The 23,692-nt window shown below is 43.9% G+C and overlaps 1 protein-coding gene across 10 annotated transcripts in view; it reads left to right on the top strand.

Annotated features, from left to right (window-relative positions):
* MBNL3 (muscleblind like splicing regulator 3) overlaps positions 1-23,692 on the top strand; it is a 135,712-nt gene that overhangs the window by 62,738 nt on the left and 49,282 nt on the right. Inside the window, exon 2 of one of the 10 annotated variants that reach the window (XM_088665200.1) lies at positions 1-23,692. This exon is cut by the window's left edge and continues 10,895 nt beyond it. The exons of the other annotated variants lie outside the window; for them this stretch is intronic. The gene's annotated coding sequence lies outside the window, so the exon portion shown is untranslated. 10 annotated transcript variants of the gene reach the window in all.

The raw sequence follows: 23,692 nt of genomic DNA, 5'->3' as shown, positions 1-23,692 counted from the left end.
CTACCTCAGTGACCTTGATTTAGGACAGTTTGTTCGAAACCAGCTACAGATCTAGTAGCATGTGTTTGCAAACTTCAGTCTGCCAATAAATGTTTGAACCGATTAACCTGTAGCTAATTAAACCCAGCACTTCAAGGCAAGTGCTGCTTTTAATCTTTAATTTCCCAACTACTATAATCAGCCTGAGGCCTTTAGAGTATTGGGTTCACTTTGAAGGTGAGGCAGCAGGTGGCCTCTCCTTCCCTGGAGATTTTTAAGCAGAGGTTGAATGGGCACCTGTCATGGATGATCTAGCTGAGTTCCTGCCTTGCAGGGGGTTGTACTAGATGATCCCTTGGGGTCTCTTCCAACTCGATGATAGGCAGACATAATTGACTTTCTTAGAGTGATACTTTTTGCCTCCAGATCCTTTGGGCAGTGGTTTTAAATTCAGTGGGTTGCCTTTATTTCCAGCCTATGTTCTTTGCATATCTGCTGCAGGCTGTTAGCACTGGGGGGTGGGGAAGAGGCTGTTCTTGCAGACTATGAAGGAGAAATTACCATAGCACTGAGCTTGCAGCTGCATGAATATTTCAGGAGTTCTCCACAGTTACACATGGCCTTGCATGGTCTGCACGTAGCATGCATGTTGTCGTCTTCTATCTCTAAGCTTGCTTCAGTCTGTTGTCAGCCAGTGGTGCCAAGGCCCTGCAGGATCAGGCCTGCAAATAACTGGATGGAAGATGCATGTGTAATCCACGTCAGACCAAAGTCAAGGATGAAAGCAGCGGAGATAGGTGGATGCAGGTGCAGGGTTATCATAGAACTGGAGAGTTGGAAGGGACTCCAAGGGTCATAGAATCATAGAGTTGGAAGAGACCACAAGGGCCATCCAGTCCAACCCCCTGCCAAGCAGGAAGCACCATCAAAGCATTCCTGACAGATGGTCGTTAAGCCTCTGCTTAAAGACCTCCAAAGAAGGAGACTCCACCACACTCCTTGGTAGCAAATTCCACTGCCGAACAGCTCTTACTGTCAGGAAGTTCTTCCTAATGTTTAGGTGGAATCTTCTTTCTTGAAATTTGAATCCATTGCTCCGTGTCCGCTTCTCTGGAGCAGCAGAAAACAATCTTTCTCCTTCCTCCAACCCCTGCAAGACCAGAATTTCAGCTGAAGCTGAGTTGTTGTTCCTGAGTCAAGGTCAGGCATGTTGCCCAGTTACAAAACGTGCCAGAGCAAGGCAAGGAGGAATCCTCCATTTGGCAAGTTGCCTACTCTGAGGAGCCAAATCTGAAGCAACGCTTTATATCAGATTGCAGAAAGGAACCCTACGACCTTCCATCAGTGTTAGAAATTAGCCAGGCACGTTTTGCTATTGGCATGGGTCCAAAATGTGACTACATGAAGATTTCTGGGTGGCAGCTTGGCTACCACAATTTAAAAACCTGTGCCTTAGTCGATTGTTAATGCCATACTCACTGTGTTTGTTTATCCTTCTTGCATGCTGGTGCAAGTGAACTGTTCTAAGAGCAAGCTAAATGTAGTTGAGATCATAGAATTGTAGTATTGCGAAGGACCCCGACCATCATTTAGTCCAGCCCCCGACAAATAGACATTCCGTTGTGGCGACCTAACCTAGGTTTAAGGTGCCATTTGGCACCTAGCTTATATATTATATATATTATATATAATTATATATATATTATATATTATATATTATATATACCTCCATATATGTCTGGACATCTTGTTTGAGGGACTACTGAAACTGTTGAACTTGGGCAAAGCAAGCAGTGCAGAGTGGTCCTATTCAGTTTTCCAATTGGTCAGAAATGCTGTCCTTCAGCATTGCTTCCTTCCCTCCCACCCGGGTTTCCTTCTCTCTCTCCAAGCCCTTCCCCAGTGTCCTTCACTGCTACATAGTCACTGAGCATGCTTCGTCCTAACTGCACTGACTTCAGGAGTGGTCCCCTTGGGGTTCTTTTATTAGATGTTTTTAATTCCACAAATTGCAAAGCTCTGCCAAGCTTGCTATCACATCCATCTTCTGCGCGCCAGTTGCCATGTTGACTGTAGAAGCGTTGGCGCTCACTCCCAAAAAGTGAAAGAGGGAATCACAAAGCCACCTTTGGTGGGAGGGAAGGGAGTTCATGATGGTTGGGAGTTTGTTAAAAGGGAGATATTAAAAGCACAACTTCAGGCAATACCAATGAGACGGAAACATGGAAGGTGCCTAAAGAAGCCAGGGGGGCTATCTAAAGAACTTTTAACTGAGTTAAGATTTAAAAGGGATATGTACAAAAAATGGAAAAGGGGGGGAAACCACCAGAGAGGAATTCAAACAAATAGCCAGCACGTGTAGAGACAAAGTCAGAAAAGCTAAAGCACAGAATGAACTCAGGCTTGCTAGAGAGGTTAAAAGCAAAAAAAAGGGCTTTTATGGGTATGTCCGTAGCAAAAGGAAGAACAAGGAAACAGTGGGGTCACTTAGAGGAGAAGATGGTGAAATGCAAACAGGGGACAGAGAAAGGGCCGAACTCCTCAATGCCTTCTTTGCCTCAGTCTTCTCCAAAGAAAGAAAACAATGCCAGACCTGAAGAATATGGAGCAGATGATTCAGCAGGGGAAACACAGCCCAGAATGAGTAAGGAGGTAGTACAAGAATACTTGGCTAGTTTAGATGTATTCAAGTCTCCAGGGCCAGATGAACTACATCCAAGAGTATTAAAAGAACTGGCAGAGGTGATTTCCGAACCACCGGCAGTAATCTTTGAGAATTCCTGGAGAACAGGCGAAGTCCCAGCAGACTGGAGGAGGGCAAATGTTGTCCCTATATTCAAAAAGGGGGAAAGAGAGGACCCAAACAATTACCGCCCAGTCAGCCTGACATCAATAGCAGGAAAGATCAGGGTGGATTTGATTTAAATCAAACTGATTTAAATCACGATTTAAATCACGATTTAAATCACTAGTCAGTAAGGCTTGATTTAAATCATAGTTGATTTAAATCATAAAGACTAATTCTTGCTGGTATAACTTTAATATGCAAGTAGATGAAGATTTTTAGAATAACAACTTTTCATATTAGTTTTTTTATCCCCAGTTTAATAGGTTAATCATTCATATTTGGACAACTTTACTGTTGTACTTAGGAAGGAGAAAAATAATCATTACCTTAATAATAACAATTTAAATAGATTTATTCAACTGAAACAATAACATTACAGCATATGTTATTTGCTTAAACAAACATCCATGTTTGTTAACTAATTTGGCTAAACAAAAACAAAATATATATATTTTAAGAAACTTAGACTGTCAGCCCAGCCTACACATGAAAAACTTAAATACTGTCCACTCCAAACAATCAGAAAAATATTGTTTCTATTCTATTCACTGAACATCTTGAAACTTAGCACTGAAGGGCTTGCTTCTGTATTCATAGGTTTGTAGAACAATAGGATTAAGGTCTTTTTCTCAACTCTGTTCATGTTATAACATTTTTGCTGTGAAGAAGAGGCATGTGATCTCTGTTGAGTCAAATTCAGTTTTGAGAACTGCAAAAGTAAACCAAGCACCTGTGATAATATCTTGTAGGCAGAGAAACTGCCCAATAATCTTACAAAAACCTCTGGAAGAGCATGACATTGTGAATGGATTAATGGAATTTATTTACCCCCAAAATTAAACATATACAATCTTATACTACAAAATTAAAAAACTAATCTTTATTTCATGATGGAATAACCTTTGGATGGTAATATGTTTTCCTCAAAAAGCATTTTATTTAAAAAAAAATCCAATTTAAATCAAAAAAATCGATTTAAATCAAAAAAATCCGATTTAAATCAAAAAAATCTGATTTTTTTGATTTTTTTAAAAAAATCATTGATTTTTATCCACCCTGGGAAAGATTCTAGAGCAGATCATTAAGCAAACGGTCTGTGAACACCTAGAAAGGAATGCTGTGATCTTTAAAGCTCTTCTGAGGCCAACTCTTGAAAAGGATAAGATTACTGCATCATCAGCGTAAAGTAAAAGGGGGCAACGATATTGGGCAAGACCGGGGGGGGGGGTTATGAATAGTTCCCTGTGCTTCTATCAGGGACATCCTCATGTCGCTTATAAACAAATTAAAAAGAAGAGGGGCAAGGATACATCCTTGGCGAACTCCTCTGTTGATAGTTATTGCATTTGTAAGATCTCCAGCTGGGGTAATTCTCACCCTATCGGCTGATCTATCGTGCAGCTGAATTATCAGCCACTGGAGCCTTCTGTCGAATCCCATCTGGCTAGCTTTTCCCACAGAAGTCCCCTGGGGATGGTGTCAAATGCAGCTTTTAAATCAATAAAAGCTGCGCAAAGTTGACCTCTATTTGAGGCAGTGTATTTCCGGGCTAGATGGTATAATACTAGCACATGGTCAGTAGTTGACTTATTTGCTCTAAATCCAGCCTGTTCTGGGCCAATCAAGTCTTTGTCTTCGGTCCATTTGGTGAGCCTTGATAGCAGGAATCTTGCGTAGATTTTCCCGATTATTGACAATAAACTGATGTTCCTGTAGTTTCCCGGTTCTTCTGGCACTCTCTTTTTGTAGATTGGTACGATGATGGCATCCTTCCATATTTTTGGCACCTTTCCGCGGATGTTAATAGCATTGAATATAGTCGCCAAAGTTTTGGCCCACCATTCTGCATGTAATTTTATGGCTTCCGCAGGAATCAGGTCGGGACCGGGAGCTTTGCCTGTTTTAAGCTCGATGATAAGCTCTAAAATTTCTGCCAGGTCAATGGGGGGCCAAAGAGGGAGATGGTCACGAAAGCCATCAGTTGGAGTGAAATTTGTATCTGGCAACCCAAAATGGTTCCTGAGAAAGGATTCCCAGACTGGAGCGGAGATGACTGTTCGAGGGTATCTCTTCTGTTTGCTGTTTATCAATAGCCAAAATTGGTGGGAGTTTGAGGCTGCTATAAGTGCTTTCCAGCGGTTTGATTGCCATTCCTGTTTAGCCATCCTTTGAGCCTGTTTGTACAATATTTTTGCTTTGGGGAGCGCCACTGCTCCTGAGGATTTATAATCGTTGTAAGTAGCACGGAGTTGTTGTCTGGCTTGCTTACATCTGAGATTGAACCACGGGGCACCAGTTTTAGAGTGGGCTCGATTTATCTGCTGATCAGGCATGGTAAAGAAGGACCTAAGGTCATTTGTCAGTTTGGAAAATAATTTGACAGTTTGATCATGCTCATACAAGGTTGAGCCAAAAGCTGATAAAGTTTGTACCATCTTCCGCTGGAAAAAAATGGAGTATTTTTGGGCCTCAGTTGCAGACCATTTGGAGCCTTTCACTCTTGTTGCCGCATTAACATCCATATAAATGGGATGGCCTCCCTCTGTCGGGTTCCAATCAATTGACATTTTGGCAACTAAGGGAAGATGGTCGCTCAGCTGCACATTGTCAACTTTGAAATAAGTAAAATTTGGGAATGCATCCTTGGATACAATAAAATAATCCAGAACACTATTTGTTTGTGAGCTTAAATGGGTAAATTCGCCCGGGACATCAGGGGGGCAAGTCCCGTTTAAAATTATTAAATTCAGCCGTAAGATTAATTGGTAGAGGAGAGTACCCGCTACATTCACCCTAGAGTCTTTCGATTTCCTGTGTTCATGGGGGGTGAAGTCAGTAATCTGGTGGCCTGGTGGGATCCACCATTTAGCTTTACTAAGAGCGACCCAGTTATCAGCAACTAGTGTCATTCAGTCCGTTCAGTAAACGGGTGCTAGCCGGGCGGGAACAGAGGGGAAGCCCTGGGACCGCGTAGGCATCGCCTCCATCGAGCGCCTGAGGCCCACCGGCCCCTCCTCCGCCTCCTCCCGCTGTCTTGAGTGGCAACGACCTCCTCCACCTCCCTTCTCCTCCTCACCTGAGGAGAAGGAAAGAGGCCTCTGCCGCCACCTCCTGCAGCGCGCCTCAGGTAAGCGCGCCGCCCCTCGCTCTCCCACCTCGCCGCCCCCGCATCACTCCGCCGCAGATCCCGCTCTCGCCCCATCCGCCAGCAAGCGCCTGAGGTCCACCGGCCCCTCCTCCGCCTCCTCCCGCTGTCCCGAGTGGGTATTTGTGTATGAAAACAATCCACATCCAAGGATCCCCAGCCATGCACCAGATGGTAGAAACTTCAGGAGCCATCCTGGCACCTGGGCAACTTCACTTGGTCGCAAGTGGCTAATAGCCAGGTGCGAAATGCTGGTTCCCCAAGATCTCAAGCCGAGGTCAGTCCTCTTGGCCCCTGTTCCCTCTCAGTTTAGCCATCTTGTTGTTGTTTAAATAGCACCATCTGCGCAGTGGAAGATAAAGGGCGGATAAAAGAAAGTCATTCGCGCATCACACAGCTAAACTGTGGAACTCCTTCCCGCAGGAGGCAGTGTGGGCCACCCAGTTGGAAGGCTTTCAAAGAGGATTCAGCAAAGTCATGGCCATCAGTGTCCAGTAGCCAAGATGACTGTGCTTTGGGTAATGGACAGGTGTGGCAGGTCCCTACCTCAAAAGAGGCTTGCAATTTAAAATAGATGCAGAAGAAATGGGGGCATGGGGAAAATGTGTGATCATTTCAATTTTATGGACTTACAGTAAGCTAGCTCTTGCCCACCTGGTGCCCTCCAGATGTTTTGGACTACAACTCCCATCAGCACAAGCCAGTACAGCCATGCTAGACTGGACAATGTGGGTCTACAGTGTGGGATGTGCAAGTGTGTGTGTCAAGGCCGGCCTGCTGAATAAAGGCAAAATTTGCACCCATTGCTCTACCCATTTTTTCCTGCAGCCCCAAGAAGGCAATGTGGCCTTCAGGCTGAGCTTTGACTCAGGCCCTTTTTCATCTTAGAGATGCTGCGAGTCTCTCTTCCTTTCTCTCCTTTTCCTTTTCATTCCCCCCCCCCACCCCACCCCACTGCTGCCTTAAAATCAGAGAGGCATAAAACATTCAATAGCTGCCTGCCTTGTTTCGCTGACCACCATGAAATCCCCTCCGAAGCTGGCACGCATCCTGGTGCAAGCCGATGGGCACTTTCTGCAAAGCCCCCACCCAGTTCACAAGGGGTTAATGGCAGGCTTTAAAAATCGCAGGCCTTGTCAGCCATGCAAGCAAGCAAGCCTCCCTTTCTGAGCACCAGGCACCTGCTTGCTTATATACAGTGGTACCTCAAGTTACAGATGCCTCAGGTTACAAACTCTGCTAGCCTGGAAGAGTTACCTCGAGTGGAGAACTTTGCCCCGGGATGAGAACGGAAATTGTGTGCCGGCGGCGCAGCAGCAACAAGAGGCCCCATTAGCAAAGCACACCTCAGGTTAAGAACAGTTTCAGGTTAAGAACGGACCTCCAGAATGAATTAAGTTCGTAACTAGAGGTACCACTGTATATCCCTGGACCCTGAGAGCTTCCCGTTGGCAAAAGTAGCCCTTGCTTGTACAAAGTGCTTTAAAGCAGCCTTTTCCCCAAGCTGGTGCCCTCCAGAGAGACCAACAGTATGGTGTAATGTTTAGAGTGTTGGGGGACCAGGGTTTGAATCCTCCTACTCAGCTGAGCTTGGAGGCCAGTCCCTGCCTCTCATGCTAACCTGCCTCACAGGGTTGTTGTGGAGTTTAAACTAGGAGGGGGCAAATAATGTGCTCCGCCTGGAGTTTCTCGGGGAAGAAAGTAATGCAATGAATGAGTAAATAAGACTTTTTTAAAACTCCCAACTCCCAGCAGCCACCAGGTTAGGCAAAGCTGCGGCAAGCCTGCAGTGCCTCCCCGGTGATGCTTTTCCTTCACTGGCAATGCTTCTCCTTCACCATTCACTAGGCTGACCACTTCCACACCACCAAAACATCACTGAAAAGAAGATTGGCTTTACATAATATTTGTGTGTGCTAATTTATGTGCATAGGCCAATTTAGAAATTCTTGCTGTAGCTAGAAATGCAATCCCATCTCTCCACGGTGGGGAAGGTGGTGACCACATGACTTCTGTGCCTTCTCAGTCAGCTGACCAGAGGCTTACTGCTGATGGAGCAGTTTTCAGTGCTGTTGGCTGCTTTTCCACCTTAAAAATTCTTTATCTTGAAAGCAGACTTAGAATAGAAAGCAATTCAGACAGAGCAGATGTGAGGAATAGTTGGCCCTTCAGGTGTTGGCTGAACTACAACTTCCAACATCCCTGATGCTCGCCGAGGGCTGATGGGACTTGTACTTCAACAACATCAGGGGACATCAGGTCCCCCACTCCTGAGAAAGAGGACTCCTTCAAATAGAGGGTTATCCTCTGTAACATAGGCCACATGACCAGACGTGTGCTAATTTATCTGGGTTGTGTGTGGATAGATGGCATTGGGTGTTCATTGAAGGCGACTTAAATTGATTAATCCAGCAGGCTATTTATTGGGTTGAAGGCTGCAGCCTTCTTTGCACAGTATTTATCTTTTGTAGTGAAGGCCAGCAGGCTTAGGCAATTAGCCATCTGCTGGACCACCCCTTTGTGGCCTCTCAGATGTGGCTGGACTCTCAATTCCCTTCAGCCCCAGAGAGCATGGCCAGGGTTGATGAGCACTTGGAGTCTAGCATCATCTAAGATGCCATAGGTTTCCAACCTTTGCTTCACACTGTCGTCAAACCTGTTCTCTTGAGGGCTGATCCAAGGATGGAGGCGGTCATCCATGCACAAGGGGGAATCCCAATGTTCTCAGAAGTACAGAAGGCAATTAAGTTTGGGGCAGCGGGGGGAACTCTATAGAACAGCTCAATGAGAAATAAACATGATTATCGGCCTCAGAAGGCCGTCAGGTTGGCTAGGTGGGATTGTCACAGAGCAGGGTTTCTCAAACTTCTAGGTTCATTGTCTCCTTGACAAGCTTACAGAGTCAACATTGACCCCCCCCACACCCCAAATTCTTAGAAATGTAAATGAGCTAGTCAAGAATTATAGGCATATAATCAACATTTTTAAATCATCCATCACTAGAAATCATACAACGCAACAATTAGCAAACAAACAAAGAATGCTGTAGTATTACAGAACTAGCTTATTAAATGCTGAGGTACTTTATTGGCCAGGGAGGTGAACTTTGTGCATGCTCACGAGCTTTATTTCTAAGGCTCGTGTGTACCTGCAGTAGTGCACAGATCATAGGTTTAAGAATTGCTGATCCAGATCCATCAAAACTTGGGATAGTACGTGCAAGAACCCATAGCCTGGCTGGTTTCAAGCCTGTGGCAAATGGCTGTTGGGGCTCTTGAGATGTACCAGTAGAAGCCAGAAATTATTAAAACAGAGCTTGGAAACAATCCTGGGAAACAATGGAAATGAAATTTGATGATTTACCAAATTAGTCAATAGTGTCTGCTAGGAAAAATGTCAAAACTACAGTGGTGCCTCAACTTACGAATTTAATCCGTTCCGAAGGCACCTTCGTAGGTCGAAAAATTCGTAAGTCGAAAAACGCCATTGGAAACGTGATTTCCCATAGGAATGCATTGGAAGTGGAAAAATTCGTAAGTCAAAGCAACCCCATCTAAAAATTCGTAAGTCGAAAAATTCCTATCTAAAACCGCTGCGGTTTCCTTTCGGATGTCCAGACATTCATAAGCGCATGGTCATTACCCCCATTCGTAAGTCAAAAAATTCAGTTGTCGAGTCGTTTGTAAGTCAAGGTACCACTGTATTCCTGAAATTCACCAGCAGCCTGCTAAAAATTCGGAATGGCTGGTGAATGTCAACATTCACTGAGTTTGTGACATTGGACACAACAAACAATTCTATGTCTGTTTCACTTCCGATTTTTTTTTTAAAAGTCCAGTAGCACCTTAAAGGTAAAGGGACCCCTGACCATTAGGTCCAGTTGTGACCAACTCGGGTTGCAGTGCTCATCACGCATTATTGGCCAAGGGAGCCGGCGTACAGCTTCCAGGTCATGTGGCCAGCATGACAAAGCCACTTCTGGCGAACCAGAGCAGCTCACTGAAACACCGCTTACCTTCCTGCTGTAGTGGTACCTATTTATCTTCTTGCACTTTGACGTGCTTTCGAACTGCTAGGTTGGCAGGAGCTGGGACCGAGCAACGGGAGCTCACCCTATTGCGGGGATTCGAACTGCCGACCTTGTGATTGGCAAGCCGTAGGCTCTGTGGTTTAACCCACAGTGCCGCCTGCATCCCAGTAGCACCTTAGAGACCAACTAAGTTTGTTCTTGGCATAAGCTTTTGTGTGCATGCACACTTCTAGATACCTGTTTCACTTTCATTTATCTTAGTTTTTTCTTGACTTGACTGGAGTCCTGATGAATGCATAGATTTGTACATGGCTGACTGGATAGCTCATTTGAATTTGGGAGCATTTTGTTTTCTTTTATGTCTGTCCTAGCAGATTGTCGTTTGTCACCAAATGGTATTTCTACTCCCCACCCCCCACCCCCTTGATTTGGTGGGAAAATCCCCCAAACAAAACACTTTTTTGCATAGTTTTTTGGCTATTTTATTTTTAAAGAAGTGAAATGCTGTAGCAGATGGACCATCCTACAATGTCAGATATTATTAGAAACATGATCAGTACTAATAAGGTCACTCAGTAAAAGAGGCAGATGAATGCTTCTTGAAAGGCAGCCCGGCTGAGGAATAGCATGAATTTGAGGAAGGTGGGGGTGGGCCTCCAAAAACAGGGAGATAGCCGAGGAGGAGATAACTGGAAGATCACAAGGGGTGGGGCAGGACAGAATTGGAATGGAAAGGAACATCTGTTATGCCATGAGAAATAAATTAGCAATGCAATTTGAAGGCTCCTGTGAGCCCAACCACATAGAAGGGGGTTCCCGTTGTATCTCTGAATGATTTCCTGCTCTGGCTCGTCTCCTTCCATTCAACCTTCTCTGTAGTCGTGTCACATCAGTCACTCCGGACATAGAAATCTGGCAGAACTACCCGCCTTCAAAGGAGGCCGTTAGTTACATCCCTGTGTGGGTCTCTGTTCTGTTCCCAGAAACACAAGAATGCGGCACCAACGTAGACAACGCAGTTCTTAACTCTTATGTTTGGAGTGTGTGTGGATGAAATCTAAAATTAAAGCTCAGCTGAATTTATTTCCAAGTCGTCATTGTGAGGCATCCCAGGGTATCCTTTGAGACAGATAAATATTTTCTGTTGATAGGCTGTGATGGCAAAGTACGCATTTTCCTCTGTGGGGTTGTTATTGGTGGGTTTGGGGTGACTTTTTAAGAGACAAGCAGAAATGTTTCTGGTTAGTTCACACACACACACACACACTTTTGTCCTGTTTTGTTCACAATTTTGTTTTGGATTTTAATCCATTATGTTAAACTACTCAGACAGTTACCAGTGTTTTGATGCTTTTAGGTTTAATATATGCTACACCCTGCTTTTATTTTGGGTGAGTGGGAACAAAATTAACTAGTTTTAAAAAATGTATACAATTGATTACTGCTGGCAATTTGCCACCCTGGAATAAGCTGAATGTCCAGACAAACATTTCTGATCATAGCTGTAAGCTACTCTTGGCTGCTGGAGGTGGGAGGGGCATTTAAATATTTTTTATAACAATAAAAACTACTGGAATATGCTGTGTGTAAAAACTGGCCCCTAGTCTGAACCAATTCAATGATTTCAGTGCAGGGAACAAAACTGTCCTACTTCTCTGCGCCCCACAGGAAATAAAGAAGCGGCAGAAGCTCCGGCAAGTGCAATCAGGCCATTCAGGTTTAACTGAAAAGCTGCTTGCACTCGTGCTTTTTCCTATTTCTTCCAGCAGAAACAAAACCTGTTTTACCCTGGGCGTAACCCGTTCCACTTTAGAAACTGAAATCCTAATCTCGCCCTCCTGCTCATTAACTCCAAACGGCTTCCTCTCTTTGTTGCCCCTCTCAACTTTTCCCGGGCTGCATTCTGAAGCTTTCCTCCGCCCGGCCTGCAGCTTTGGCCTCCCTTGACCTCACCTTGGGAGCTCCTGTCCGCATTGTCCTCCCGTCTGGGTTGGGAGATGCTGGAGTGACTTGTGCCTGCCCTCCCACTGCCAGCTCACAGCTTTGCACATTATCCCAAGAGCCAGCTTGGCTTGCAGCGTGACGGGGACAGTCACACAGAGATTAGGCCTGTCAAGGACCGCAGAGCAGTGGTGTAAAGGCCGGGGTGAATTGCATGTACACACATGCAGAACCCGTCCCAACACACACATGGATTTACCAAGATTCCTAGGGTTCAAAAAAAAAAAACCCTCTTCTCTCTTGATTGGAATCACTCTTTCATCTCCCTCCGCCCCAGCTTTTCGTGCAAATCCTCAAATTGTGCAGAACATGTTAGCTTTAAATGCAGGGGCAGCTAGCTGTTAGGGGTGAGTAAAATCAATGATTTTTAAAAAATGAAATGAAATAAATCAGATTTTTAAAATTTAAATCGGATTTTTTAAAATTTAAATCAGTTTTTAAATTTAAATTGGATTTTTTTAAATGAAATGCTTTTGGAGGAAATATATTTCTAAAGATTTTCTCTTTAAGTTACATTCTAGTCCAAAAGCTATTCATCAGGAAATAAGGATTTGTTCGAAGTTTCTTATGTGTGCTAAAACTCTTAAGTTTTTTTTAAAAATTGTTTAAGCACATCGGTGGGGACCCAGGTGGTGCTGTGGGTTAAACCACTGAGCCTAGGGCTTGCTGATCAGAAGATCGGCGGTTCAAATCCCTGTGACGGGGTGAGCTCCCGTTGCTCGGACCCAGCTCCTGGCAACCTAGCAGTTTGAAAGCACATCAAAGTGCAAGTAGATAAATAGGGACCACTACAGTGGGAAGGTAAACGGCGTTTCCATGTGCTGCTCTGGTTCGCCAGAAGCGGCTTAGTCATGCTGGCCACATGACTTGGAAGCTATACGCCGCCTCAGCCAATAACGCGAGATGAGCGCGCAACCCTAGAGTCGGTCACGACTGGACCTAATGGTCAGGGGTCCCTTTACCTTTACCTTAAGCACATTGGTTAACAAACATGGATCCATATGCTATGTTATTGTTTTAGTTAAATAAATTGTTTCAATTGCTATGAAGGACATGATTATTTCTCTCCTTCCATTAAAGTACAGCAAAAAATTTGTCCAAATATAAACTTACTAATCCTCACAATAATTTCATAATTATCTGTCTATATATTTTTAATAGTATAACCAATCAGTAATTTTGATATAACTTTTATTCCAGAAAAGAAACCTTCCTCCAGTTATCCATATTAAGAGGATGCCAGCAAGGTTGAACCTTTCTGTAAAAGGATTTAAATCAGGCATAGGCAAACTCAGCCCTCCAGCTGTTTTGGGACTACAACTCCCATCATCCCTGATCACTGGTCCTGTTAGCTAGGGATGATGAGAGTTGTAGTCCCAAAACATCTGGAGGCCTGAGTTTGCCTTTGCCTGATTTAAATCAAGTCTTACTGACTAGTGATTTAAATCAATTTGATTTTAATCAAATCCACCCTGGGGGCCAGAAGGCCACATTTGCCCATGGCCTGTCCTTCAGGGGCATATTCACACAAAGGCACACGCTTCCTCCCTCATTTGATCTTCTGTCTCCAGCTGTTTTTGCATCACCTGTGACCACTAGCCTTGCCAGCTAGGAATGATGGGAGTTGTAATCCAAAAACAGCTGGAGTCCCAAGTTTGGGAAACACTGCATTAAAGAATCCATCCGTTGACCAGGGGGCAAGGAGTGTAGTTTACATCTGAGGGCTGGGCTGGGCAGAGAGGTTTAAATTTTTCTGCGCTGTGCTGGCTTTAATTCTCCCACCCACTTACTTTTTAACCATCTCTACCAAAATCAGTGTGTGTTGTTTTGGGGGGACAGGGTGAGATTTGCTTAGGGGGCTGGATCAGGGCTCCCAACTGGCATAGAAGGTGGTTAGCCACTGGTGCTTAAAGAATCAACTCCATAACAGTATTTCAGAGCCTGAAGCATAGCCCAGGCAAGAAAAGGCAGCTGTGTGCCAGAGCTCAGGAGCCCTGGATTGAGATTGGGTGCCAGGAAGATGGTGTGAAAGAGCTCGCATCTCCCGCTACAAGGTTTCTTTTCAGGATAGAACCAACCCACCAAGACAAAAGTAGCCCTCAGCCGGGTCAGTGGCTTAACAGAACCTCAGCACACATTCCCTCCTCCTGGGTCCCCGTCCCCCAGTCCCAGGGTCAAACTAGATGTGCCAGGCAGGACATGATGGTTCATGTGCATGCACAAAGCTAATGTTTACAAGAAAAGGGTTTGCTATGCATGTCAAGGGATTGCATTGTCTTATTACTGCAGGGACTTACAAACATACAACCTGCTTTATATGTGAATGGAGAAGCATGGCCAGCCCCTCGTGTCCAGTTTGTGAACATGCTCGTCCAGCAAAACAACATTGAATCCATGGTGGTCTGCCATATAAGCTGGGTGGGCTGAGTTCTGGGTAGTGCAGGGCTGGTTTGGGGAATATTTAGCCATCATGCAGGAATGGAATGCAGAAAATGTGAAACAGCACTGCTTTTTTCTCTCTTCATTCTTCACATGCTCCGTACCTAGTTAGAAACAGAGGAATAAAGTTGTGAAATGCCATGGGGGGAAGTGGCACATGCCAATTATTCTATTGGAGGACTACAATGAAAAATGTGGTTTTATTATTAGGCTATTTATTTATTTTTACCCTTAAAAAGTACCATATTTGCTTTCAGATGTTTTTATTCTTGCAGTTCTGTAGATATTTTTTTCTTTTGAAATGGGAGAATGAGAATCGAGGGATAATAATGTTTTTGCTTTATTTTGGTCAGTTAAGAGTGTGTTTTGTTTCTTTCAGTATAAGCATACACCGGTATATCTCCCACCCCCACCCCCAGTAACCTTTTGTTTTTAGGAGCATATGTGAGAAGAAAAGGTCTTTCATTTGAAGCCTGTTAATTTCGGGAGATAGCATGGGTTAAAATGCCAAAACATTTACTTCTCTGAGGTAATAAATCTTTGCACACAGAATGACAGAGGGCAGTTACATAGAAGTGGAATGTTCAGCTTGGAGACTGAATCTGATCACTTACCAATGGGAAATAGAGAACTCTTTGTTCAAGAGTTGACCTGATTATAGCCTAGCGCCTTCCTTTACACCATGAGAGCTAGTAGCTTTAAAAAAATAAAAATGGGAAAGTTGATAGCTTCCATTTTGGTACTTCGAGCTGTAAGAAATTCACAGAGTTAGGCATTCCTTCAGAACATTTCTGACAGAAAGCATCTTGAAAGGACAAAGAAAGAAAGATCAGAACAGTTGGGGGGTTCCAGTTAATCTCCATAGATGTAATTGAAGAATTGCAAAACAAGACAGTAGTTGTTGTTGTTTAGTCATTTAGTCGTGTCTGACTCTAAGGGGCTAATTTGGCAAGCAGTGTTTTCAGAGAGCGAACACTGGCTATCTCTTCCATCAGGGTAGTAAACCGTGGTCCAGACGGCTTAGATTTCACATAAATTTGATTGTCTTACACAATACGCCTTTCAGACCATTTTCTAGGAGAGTTATTGGCCTATTCTTGTTCTAGGAATGCCTTGAAGGGGGGGGGGGGTTAGTTGGTGGGTATTCAGAATTAACCTTCCAGCTTCTGAAGTCATGATTGCATGTTCTGTTAATCCACTTCTTGGCATGGTGTGGAGAAAATGAAACACCATTATTAGATTTGAGAGCTTTGCATGGCAATGCTAAGGGTGGCAGAGGCATATTTCTGGGTCTCGAGGTCAGTCTGAGCACATCATGTAAGCATTAGTCACGCTTGCTCTACAGTGCTTTTGCTGCAGGAGGAGTTGCTTGCCTGTTTAGCTGTGCTCTGATATCTAGACTTCCTCAATGAAATAGATTTATTTCTGGGCAGAAAAGAGGCATGGGCTGGGCTGTGACTGGGTTGTGACTTTTGTTGTGGTTCAGGAAAGTTCATGGTTGCTCTTTTAGTCATAAGAACATCACAGCCCGCTGGATCAGGCCAATGACCCTTCTGGTCCAGCATCCTGTTCTTACAGGGGCCAAACAGATGCTTGTGGGACTTCCTTCTCCTGACCTTCCAACATTCAGCTTCCTTGGGTGTACCTGAGTTCAGGTGGTATGAGAGAGGAAGCAAACCCTTTTCTCTATGCATCTTGCTCCAGAATTAAGGGGTGCCTTGGTTTTTTTTTGGGGGGGGGTCTTTGTACATGGAGGCAAATGTAGAGGCAGCTTCATTGGATGTCTGCATGTTCTAGTGTTCTAAGAGGAGAAAAAACCCTTTCTCACCCCACTTTCTCCATGCCACACATAATTTTACAAATTTCTGTCACGTTGCCTCTTACAGTTCTCTAAAAGGTCCCAAATGCTGCAACCTTTCTTCATAAGGAAATTGCTCTTATGAATCACTCCAGATCATTTTAGTTGCCCTTTTCTGAATCTTTTCAAACTCTACCATATCCTTTTTGAGATGAGGCAACCAGAGCAGTACGCAGTAAGCAAGAGCTGTACACGGTCCACATTGTTTGATGCGTAGCTGGCCCTATCTTTAGTCTTCCAGCTGCCTCAGGTGGCATATACTTAGGAGCCCTTACTGTTCCCTCTGGGTAACCTAACCTAGCTTGCTCTATGTCCTGGTGCCTTCAAGTAGGGCGGAGGGTTCTGCCCTGTTTGCCAGTGTTAAAGTATGATTCAGTTTCTGTTCTGGAATTGGAATGGGGACATCTTGTCCTTTGCTCGATACAACAAAATATATTAGGTTGGCCCTGAGGGGTTAGCTTTGTTCCTGGAGCCAAGATAAAACAAGGCAGTGGCTACCTTTGAGTGCTGCTAGCTGGCAAAAAACTTGTAATCTGAACCATTGTGATGTTGTGGGTGGTAGGCATTGCTTTGCAGCCATGAGGTCTAGTAACTTTTTTAAAAAAAGAGTTGGAGGTTTATCAATTAATAGGATTAAGCCTCACTTGAGAACAGCAGAATAATTACTGCAGCAGGATAAATTTAGAAAGAGGGTATTGTTGTTACTACTCTAGTGGCAAGAGCAGGCCCATTTACTTCACTGTGGGAGGGAGCTCCTTCTTACTCTCTCCTTTACCCAAGAAGCACAACAGAGTAGTATACTGTATGAACTGTATTGTTTTGAATGCTCCTGCTGTTATTATTAACTCCATTGAGCTGGAAAACTTGTACCAAGGAGATGTTGACTTTCTCAATATGGAGGGTTTAAAAGGCAAAAACATTGGGGTGGCATTCAGAAATAGTATCCTCCACTTGCAAGTCTACTCTTAAAAGCCTGGTCCATCTCATTCTGCTGCAGGCATTGGGAGGGTCATCTAAGCATTATATATCCTTTATAGACCAGGAAGTCTCTGCCAGAATAACTACAGTATGAGAATTCTGCCTCTCTCTCTCTCCTTCAAATCCTTCCACATAACTCCCACCCAGTGGCGTCGCAACAGGGGTGCAGTGGGTGTTGTGGGCTCTCGGTGCCACATCTCTGGAGGTGACAAGGCGGCGCCCCACCGCAGCAGCATGAGCAGCCATCAAACTGCCACAGCCGCATGTGGAGGATCCTCCGTTCGCAGTTGCAGCTGCAAGCAGAGGATCCCGGCACTGTGCCGCCGGCAAACAGCTATGTAGTAGCGCGCTTGTGCGGTGTCACCACGTATAGCGCATGCATTGTACGTAGCGACGCCGCACATGCACGCAGTGATGTCCCGCCCCCGGGTGCCCAGGCGGCTTCCTCCGCCACTGCGCGCGCGCACACACACACACGCATGCATGCAGAAAGTCCCAAGTTCAACCCCTAGCATCTCCAAGCAGGACTGGGAAATACCCACTTTCTGAAACCCTGGGCAGCTGCTGCCAGTCAGTATAGACCACACTGAGCTAGAATACCATCTGGAAAGGAAGCTCCCTTAAACACCTTTCAGTCATCCTCCCCAAATACTGGAGTTTCTGCACAATCATTCCCTTTGCTTCTCCCCACTCCCTCCAGTTTTCTGCCAATTCTTAATTGGGGCTGGGGGATAAGGTGAAAAAGAGGGCAGAGCTCCTGCACATTTAATACACAGCTGTTAAAAGAGCCCTTGTCTGCTTTTTCACCAGACCACCCGGCTTTTAACTGCCCCCTTCACTTGTGCAATGACAGCATTTTGATCTGTATAACCAGCAAGAAATTGTTTTTTGCTTCTCTCCAAGAAAAGCTTCACCTGCTTAGCAGATGTCTTTAAAAGATGTGCACAGGGCAGTCTGTACCCCCCCTCCCTTTGTCATCTCTTGCACAATCTAGAATTTGTAGGTTTCTTACAGCAGATTCCTGTTGTTTGGGCGTATGTTGTTCTGTGGCACTCTATCCGCCTTGCAAATTTTCCAGAATGTTTCAAGCTTGGAAAAACCTTTGCTAGTCATTTGTGGCCTTTTAAAAAAAACTTCTATAAACAATCTCTGCCAACTCATCTGGAAGTGATTTTTAACTCACACCAGGTGAGTAACTGTTTATAAGCCAGCATTATGTATGGAGAAGAAAATCTCTGGAGCGAGTCACCTTCCTGTACCTGACTTTTGTGATCTCAGGAAAGCGCTGGAAAATATGTCCCACATTTCCTGGCATGGGCTGCTTATCCAGATTGAAACCAAATTGTCAGCTCATATGGGCTGTTATTTTTAAATCCAGGAACTGTTTATGTTCATTAGGCTGTTGATTTTCTAAACTATGCAGCAACACAAACACAAACTGGCCTGTGTCTTTGCTGCACTTGATTTTAATTTACACACACACACACACACACACACACACACACCGCCCCCTCCTTACAAGTAAATGGAACCTCATTTCTTGCCACTGGTAATACTGCTTTGATGCAGACTTCTTTTTTTAAAGTTTCCTTTCCAAATACAACGTAGATAATGGGTACAGCCCTAGAATGACTGAGAACTTGACTTCCGGATTGATCGCCATTTTTGTCAGATGGGAGAATTCTCGCTCCAAGAATCTCCAGCACTTTGACAGATGGGGGAACCACAAGAGCACCATGGACCCCCAAATAAACCTCAGGGCTTTCTGAGGATGTGAGACTTAGCGGGCACCCCTTGGCATCTCCTCTGCCCCCTGGTAAGCTCTAATAAGAGCCCCAAGAGTGGGATTGCTACCTTCAAAGCATGAAGCTTCTGGTGCCAACGGATTTTGAGCGGTCAATTTCTCCGTGAAAAGAAAGAAAATCACAACAATTTGGATTCCGTGAGTAAAGTAATTAATTAATTAATTGACCCATTTGAAAGAGAATTTGGACACGGGGGAGATTCTAAACACGGAGGTCAATCTCCCTGCTGTGGCAAAAGTGAAAGCTAAGACCTGCTTCTACAGCCGCAAAAGAAACATCGGCCTTTTAAACTTCCAAGTTTTGCCCTTAAAACTTTCCCCTGAGGCAGGGCAAGGGGGAAAGAAACTTTTAAAAACTTAGATTGCCCTAAAACTGTAGTAATAAAGAAGGGGAAAGAAGAGGGAGACCGGGTCAGAGCAGCGGACACCATTGTGACGTCATAATAGCTGGATGTTTTCAATTGCTGTATGACAAGATAAAGGTTCACAAAGGTTTTAAAAATCATATAATTAGAAAAGCATTGTTTAATGTTTGGATTGGATATAAAGATTTGTTAGAAAGGAAAACACCCAAATGGATCTCGCCATTGGAGGCTAAGGCCCACAAAAGGTTGAATATGCAAATTAAGTGGCTGAAGTATGGAGATATCTTGCTGGATGAAGGAGACCGAACTAAGTTAAAATCATTCCAGCAAGTTTGGAAATCTCAGCAGTGGCCAGAGGATTGGAGATCAGTCTACATCCCAGTCCCAAAGAAGGGCAGTGCCAAAGAATGCTCCAACTACCGCACAATAGCGCTCATTTCACACGCTAGCAAGGTTATGGTTAAAATTCTACAAGGCAGGCTTAAGCAGTATGTGGATCGAGAACTCCCAGAAGTGCAAGCTGGATTTCAAAAGGGCAGAGGAACCAGAGACCAAATTAGTTAGAACTGGATATGGAATAATTGATTGGTTCAAAATTGGGAAAGGAGTACGACAAGGCTGTATATTGTCTCCCTGCTTATTTAACTTATATGCAGAATTCATCATGAGAAAGGCTGGACTGGATGAATCCCAAGCCAGAATTAATCCAGAAAAAATATCAACAACCTCCGATATGCTGATGACACAACCTTGATGGCAGAAAGTGAGGAGGAATTAAAGAACCTTTTAATGAGGATGAAAGAGGAGAGCGCAAAATATGGTCTGAAGCTCAACATAAAAAAACAACAACGAAGATCATGGCCACTGGTCCCATCTCCTCCTGGCAAATAGAAGGGGAAGAAATGGAGGCAGTGAGAGATTTGACTTTCTTGGGTTCCATGATCACTGCAGAAGGTGACAACAGTCACAAAATTAAAAGACGCCTGCTTCTTGGGAGAAAAGCAATGACAAACCTAGACAGCATCTTAAAAAGCAGAGACGTCACCTTGCTGACAAAGGTCCGTATAGTTAAAGCTATGGTTTTCCCGGTGGTGTATGGAAGTGAGAGCTGGACCATAAAGAAGGCTGATCGCCGAAGAATTGATGCTTATGAATTCTGGTGCTGGAGGAGTATCTTGAGAGTCCCAAGGATTGCAAGAAGATCAAACCTATCCATTCTTAAGGAAATCAGCCCTGAGTGCTCACTGGAAGGACAGATCCTGAAGCTGAGGCGCCAATACTTTGGCCACCTCATGAGAAGAGAAGACTCCCTGGAAAAGACCCTGATGTTGGGAAAGATGGGGGGGCACAAGGAGAAGGGGATGACAGAGGACGAGATGGTTGGATAGTGTTCTTGAAGCCACCAATATGAGTCTGACCAAACTGTGGGAGGCAGTGGAAGACAGGAGTGCCTGGCATGCTCTGGTCCATGGGGTCACGAAGAGTCAGTCCACATGACTGAATGACTAAACAACAACAACAACAAACTTGCAAGAATTCATCATACACATGATAATAAATGCTGGAAATGTAAAGCTGTAGAAGGAACCTTTTACCACATGTGGTGGACTTGCCCCATAGTAAAAGGCTTATGGGAAAAGATTTATAATGAGTTAAAGAAAGTGTTGAAAAACACATTTACAAAGAATCCAGAAGCCTTCTTATTGGGTATAGTCGGTAAATAAATTCCCACAAAATATGTTACTTTATTTCTGTATGCCACAACAGCAGCAAGAATTTTGTTAGCGAAGAACTGGAAAACACAAGAAATACCAACTGTGAGAGAATGGCAGATGAAAATGATGGACTATATGGAACTGGCTGAATGGGGAGAAGAGTTGGTGGAAGAGTTGGTGGAAGAAGATTGGAAGAAATTTAAAGAATATTTAAAGAAATATTGTAACATATGAAAGTCTGAGATAGATTTGGAAGTAGATATAGGTTGTAGTTCTAAAAATTTTGATTTAGGGTTAAGGAGATTATGAAATAATTATTTTAATAATGAATAAATAGAAATTAGTAAAGGAAGGTATGTAATATGATTTATTAGAGTTATTAGAGTTATGAGTTAGAAGTTGCTAAAGATGATTGACAATGAAGCACAGAAAGCGGAGAATTGAGGAAGTCACCCAAAAATGATTAAGAAAACAATAAGAATTGAGAAGTATATACTTTGTATGTATTTGTGTATTTTGTATTGTATAGTGTTGTATTCTGTTTATGGTTTAATATGTGTTGTTATAAAATTTAATTAAAATTGTTTTTTAAAAAGTAGAATGACTGACAACTTAGTCCACTATTTTTAAAAAATTTCATAATGTATGTTTTATCCATTTCTGTGCTTGCGTCCCATACAGATAATTCATAATCATCAGAATGTATATAATGCTTTCCTCTTCTTCAAATCACTATGAGGTCCCATCTGCACTGCACATTTAAAGCATTCTCATCCCACTTTAAACAGTCGTGGCTTCCCCCAAAGAATCCTGGGAACTGTGGTTTGTTAAGGGCCTGAGAGTTGTTAGGAGGCCCCTCTCCCCCTCATAGAACTTCAGTTCCCAGAATTCCCTGGGCAAAGGGATTGATGGTTAAGCCATTGCTTTCACTGACTATCCCCTCCCATGCACAGCCCTCAGGACTGGGGCTGTGCCTACCGTCTAGTTCTGCAAAGTTCTGTCAATTTCAGTTTCCCATTTTTCTAGTTTTCAGTTGGGTTCTCCTAATCTTTGCATTGTTTCCGCGTTCATTTGTTTTTAAAGTCCTCGTGAAAATTCACCACCATCTCCGCTCAGATTTCTCATATTTTTGTGTATAGTTTTGCCTGGTGTGTACATTTTCACAAGCAGTTTCCCCCTTATATTATGTATTTGATTTCTATCCCTTTTCCTCCCAAAGGGGGCAAACAATAACGTAGTAAATTAAAGTGGGAAAGGGGCATACTGTACTTAAAATAAAATATTGAAAACAATGAAAACCATCTAAAAATACTTTTAAACAGTTTCCAAAATGCAGTTTATACAATATTTTATGTGTATGCTTGTGTGTGTTTATGAGCAGTTTACCCTTATATCTTCAGTTTTGCCTTCATTATTTGGTTGGGTGAACTGCATCACTAAATTCTGAGACTAAGCCTATGTACGCATAACTGGTGTAACCACATATTGTTCTCCTGTTTCCTTGTTCCTCCCTGTGTTCATTTTTAGATTGTAAGCACCTTTGGGCAGAGACTGGTCTTCCGATAAAGCACATTGATAGTGGTATAACAGAAGAAACAAAAATGATGGTGATATTTTGTTGTAGAGCCCAGGACACTCCCCCCCCCCCCGAAGTGTATTTATCCCTGGGCTGCTCCTATCCCCAAAAGGCATATTGAGAGCTTAGCCTACTCAAATTCCTAGGTTTAGAGCATAGCTGGAATCTTTGGGGATGAGATGGGGTAGCGTGCAGCAGCAGCAGCAGAAACTGCTATTTGTATTCATGAATGTGGCACCTCAGCATTTATCCTCTTGGGCCTGAATGTTCTCTGCTTCCCCATCTCACAGAGCCTGGCTCCTCTGTTTCATAGCGTTTTGCACCCGTCGGATGTAGGCAGAGGAAGGTTAGAGGCACTTGCATCCTCAGATGTCCTTGAGGGGGAGATTCAATCAGGCAGGGAAAGTTGTGGGATTGGATTACGAGAATTGCCATGAAAGTGTGGCGTGGGTGGGAGAGGAGGGATAACTGTACTTTCCTCTTCTCTGTTATTGATAATTGTTGGGTGTCTAGAAGAAGTGAATCTCTGAATCACAGCGCAACATGCTGCACACATTTAGGCTGTGAAGCACCCTGAGATATTCAGATGCAGGGCAGTATACAGATGTAATAAATAACAACAGCAGCAACAATTTCCCAGAGAACACAACCTCCCCCCTTATGCCTTTCTCCAGCCATCCCTTTCCCCAGAGCCATCAGATGCATGGAATCTTCTACCTTCCCAATGTTTCTACCCACCATTCCCAGACCATTGGCATTTCTGCTAGGACTGGGCAGGGCCACAGGTTCCCCTGATCTACATACCGTAATACTGATTCTGATGAGTCACAACATACGCAGGTTGCAAAATGTGTTGTTTATGCCATCATCCCCGAATGCCGTGAATTCCCCCCCCCAAATATATTTATTATTTTATAACAAAGAAAGACAGAGAGAAATTGACAAAATACAAAA

The sequence above is a fragment of the Zootoca vivipara genome, chromosome Z2 (assembly GCF_965207765.1).
Source record: "Zootoca vivipara chromosome Z2, rZooViv2.hap1.1, whole genome shotgun sequence".
Classification (NCBI taxonomy): domain Eukaryota; kingdom Metazoa; phylum Chordata; class Lepidosauria; order Squamata; family Lacertidae; genus Zootoca; species Zootoca vivipara.
Note: the sequence above shows the minus strand (reverse complement) of the source record. Positions and strands in the feature narration are given on the sequence as shown.